The 4,460-nt window shown below is 38.0% G+C and overlaps 1 pseudogene; it reads right to left on the reverse strand.

Moving 5' to 3' along the window:
* Positions 1 to 1,256: 1,256 nt before the first annotated feature.
* Positions 1,257 to 3,943, reverse strand: LOC107525325 (glycylpeptide N-tetradecanoyltransferase 1 pseudogene; annotated as a pseudogene).
* Positions 3,944 to 4,460: the final 517 nt, after the last annotated feature.

Consider the following 4,460-nt stretch of genomic DNA (forward strand, 5'->3'; position numbering starts at 1 on the left):
GCTGTTAAAAAAATAGAGATTTGTGAGTTTTACTCTCAGAAGCTTGAATTTAGCAAGGGCCAAACATTTACATGTTTAAAAGCATCCCACTTTTAATAAAGTCTGGAATGTATGAATAAATGGCAATGAAAAAGATGAAAGGTGTAGGGGACAAGCCTTTCTGTAGGTGGGGATGACAAAATAAACAATTTTAAACTTGCTTCACTGGGAAAGCGTCTCCCCTGGAGCAATAAAGTATGTTGTGCAGTCAATACTAAGAGCAGTCTGCTTAACAATTGTGGTTTTTATTGTAAGTTATTTAATTGGCTTTTGGTATAAATCAGTTTGGCCACCATGGCCTAGTATATCCTAGGGCCTGATGACCCTTGGATAAACCGAATGTTGATATTTTAGCCTTCAATAAATATTTGTTGTTTGATTCTAGCAGAGCCTAGAAATCAAGGACTTGAGAATTAAAAATAAAATTTTGAATTCTTTCCCAACCATCACTTTATCAGCCTCCTTTCTCATTTGCCAAGAACAAAGATTACTAGTGATAAACTTCTAGGCAATCTTTTCAAAAAAGCCTTTTACTGTTTCCAATCTTTGGCCTTTTACGATTTTCAAGTCCTTTAGTGTTCATTCTTTTTAACCCTTGCCATCTGAATTCTATGCCTCTTCTACTTAAATATATTATTTAAAGTCACCCAATATCCACATTTAATTATCTTTTTGTTTTAAAATTTTTGACCACTCTAAAGCATTAGAGATTGTTAATGCCACTTTCCTAAAATTATTCTTTGGATGTTTCTTAATTGTGGATGGCCACAAAGTATCTGATTTTACACACACACACACACACATGCACACACACACACATATATGTGTGTATATATATATATATATATATATTCTACTCTTACAAATACAAATGTAAATTTTATGCAGATTATTTATAAATTTCTGATTTATAGCCCTTCCTTTCTTTTAGTTACTATATTTTTCACTGCCTATTAGTCTTTTTAACTTGTATCTCAAATGCAATGGCAAAAATCAAAATAAATATTCATCTCTCTTTATTTCTTTTTCTGATATTTTGTTGTTAGTGTATAGGAATGTGCCTAATTTCTGTATGTTGATTTTGTATCTTGCAACTTTACTAAATTTTTATTAGTTCTAACAGCTTTGTGTGTGGAGTATTTAGGATTTTTCTCTCTATAAGATCACATTATCTGCAAACAGAGATAATTTTACTTCCTTTCTGAGTTGGATGCCTTTTATTTCTTTTTCTGGCCTAATTGTTCTGTCACCTCACCATTTGCATTCTCCACCACAAAAGTGTCAATGATCTTCTCCTGGGAGTTACCCAGCACTCCACCTCCTGGCTCATGGCTGGCTAAGGTGAAGCTGCTTCGAGTAGAGCTTCATGGTGGCTGCATGGTCATATTTCGGCTCAGGTGGAAGAACCTCACTTCAATCAGCTTCCGTGGGTTAGGGACCCATGGCAGTACCTGCAGGTGATGACAGGCTTTGGTAACACCACCCAGGCAATGTAAACAGCTTGGAAAATGCCCTCCAGCAGAAGCCTCCAGGTTATCTCATGGGTCAGGACTGGAGCTACCTCTTGGAGCAAAGGTTCTTGTGGACACCCGGGAAGCTGATCTCCATCCACCATCGTCTCTGTGTCATAGACGTGGGTGTTTGCGGGGAGGGCTCTGCTGAACCCAGCCATTTTCTGACTTGAGACCACACGAACCCCACAGGGCCACTGGGGAGCCAGCCAGGCAGCCGGAGAGCCTATACAAGAAATCCCGGGGCATAATGAAATCGGGACATGCCGTCATCATCTTCCACGTAATTCTCATGCAGGAGGGTGTGTGATTCTTTTAGCACACTAGGCCCAGCAGGTGCCCCAGACCCCAGGTGAGGCCCTGGGGAGGATGTGGTCTTTGTCAGGCTCCAGGGGGCCCTGGGTGTTTACCACTTCTCCTGGTTTGGCCACGGATGCGTGTCCCAGAGCTGGGAGCTTCTGTTTCTAGCCTCCTCCAGCGTTTTGGCAGGTCCCTGACCCCCTGCAAACAATTGAATAGCCTTCTGTGTTTCCTGGATCCTCTCTGCTGGCACAGAGTTCATCACGGGCTGGTACTGGGCTGGATCTCTCGCTGCCTTTCTCTTTCTTGTTTCTTTTTCTTCTCTTTGGCTCCCATGTCGTTGGCTAGGCTCAAGCCATCCTGGTTGTGGCTGTTGCCCTCTTCGTTCTCTTGGTCACTGAAGTGCTCAGGCCCTTTTGCTTCCGTCCGTTATCTGTGGCTGGAGGCCGAAGACTTCACTGTCTCACTCTGTCCCCAACTCCAGTTCCAAGACCCGGCCTCCACCTCTTGACATTGGTCTTTGAAAAATATTTTTAGATATGACTCTGAAAGCACAAGCAATAAAAACAAAAGATCAACAAGTGGACTATATCAAACTACAAACTTCTGTACAGCAAGGAAACAAACAACAAAAGGAAAAGGAAACCTACAGAAAGAAAGAAAATATTTGCAAACCATCTCTCTGATGAGTTAATACCCAAAAAATAAAGGGAACTCATACAGCTCAATAGCAAAAAACCCTCCAAAAAACCAAATAATATGATTTAAAAATGGACAGAGGAACTAAACAGACATTTCCCCAAAGAGGATACACAAATAGTCAACAGGTGCATGAAAACGTGCTCAACATCACTAATCATCAAGGCAATGCCAATCAAAACCACAATGGGCTATCATCTCATACCTCTTAGAATGGCTATTATGAAAAAGACAAGAGATAATAAATGCTGGTGAGGATGTGGAGAAAAGGAAACCCTAGTGCACTGTTGGTTAGAATGCAAATTGGTACATCTACTAAGGAAAATAGTATGGAAGTTCTTCAGAAAATTAAAAATAGAAGTACTGTATGATCTAGCAATTCCACTTCTGGGTATTTATGCAAAGGAAGCAAAATTACAATCCTGAAAAGATACCTGCACTCCCAAGTTCATTGCAGCATTATTTATAATAGACAAGACATGGAAACAACCTTAGTGTCTATCAGTGGATAAAAAGATAAAGAAAATGTGGTGTATATATATATCTTAATTTCTAGTCACACTGCCATCAGATTTAACTTGGATTTTTTGGTTTTGTTTTATGACCTGCAAGGACTAGCAAAAGCATGTTTTAAGTTAGGTTTATCCAGGTATAACTTAAATACAATAAAATTCACTCTTTTTAAGTGTACATTTTAATGAATTTTGACAGGTGTATAAAGTCTTGTTATGACCACTATGATCAGGATATAGAACATGTGCATCACTCTAGAACTTGGCAGCCAATTCCCTCCCCAGACCCCTAGTTTCTGGCACTGCTGATCTGTTTCTTGTCCTTATGATTTTGCCTTTTCTATAATGTCACATAAATGGAATAATTCAGTATGTAAACATTTTTATGAGGCTACTTGCTGTTAGAAGAATGCTTTTGAGGTTCATTCATGTTGCTTCTATCACTGTAGTTCATTCCTTTTTTATTGCTGAATAGTATTCCATCATATGGTTGGTTGGGTATTGGTTTATCCACTGACCAATTGATGGATATTTGGGTATTTCTATTTTTCGGCTATAATGAAAAGACCAACTGCAAACAGCATGAAAATCTTTGTTTGTATATATGTTGTCATCATAATAGTACTTTAGTCATTTTCTTACATGCAGTTTCTCAACGTCATGGTGCCAACAGAAAAACATTAGCAGTTGTGATAGTGATTTTCACTCACAGCAAACTTTTAGTGGTTTTCAATTCCATTAGAATTTTTAGACAAATGTCATTTATTAGGTAACTTTATTTATTAGATAATGTTATTATATAAATATTAAACCACTTACTTTTGCATTAAAGGCTTCCAAGATTTATATTAATATACCTTTTCAGGTTTATTACTCACCCATTATTCATTTTGTGCTCAACTGTGCTCCTGGATTACTTACCATACCCAGTATGACTTACATTTTAAGACTTTCTTCTGCTTATACCATTAATTTAAGTAGAATTTAGCTAAGTAAACATTTATTGAGTACCTACCATGTATAAATTACAATACTTTGTAAATACAAGTATCTCTTGCTGATCAAGCCTGGTTTCTGAGTTTCTGAGAGCAAATAGTGAGACTCCAGCTAATGAGACATATGGGCCCAATTTAAATTTTTTTTGAGTTCTTTGGAACTCAGATAGCGATAGGAGAGTTTCTAGTCCCAGATAAGTGTCTTGTTTATAATGGTTGCTTAATAAGTGCATGTTTAAACAAATGTAATTGATATCAATGATATGAGCATTGGAGTAGTTTTCGGGTAAGTATGATGAGCTTATTTTTAGACACACTGGAATAGAGGCATCATATTATGTGAGAAGAGAACTAAAGAGAGATCACAGAGCTCGAAGCAGCAATTGTATAGCCATGGTAGTTGA

This window comes from Miniopterus natalensis, chromosome 2 (assembly GCF_054644295.1).
Source record: "Miniopterus natalensis isolate mMinNat1 chromosome 2, mMinNat1.hap1, whole genome shotgun sequence".
In the NCBI taxonomy this organism is placed as follows: domain Eukaryota; kingdom Metazoa; phylum Chordata; class Mammalia; order Chiroptera; family Miniopteridae; genus Miniopterus; species Miniopterus natalensis.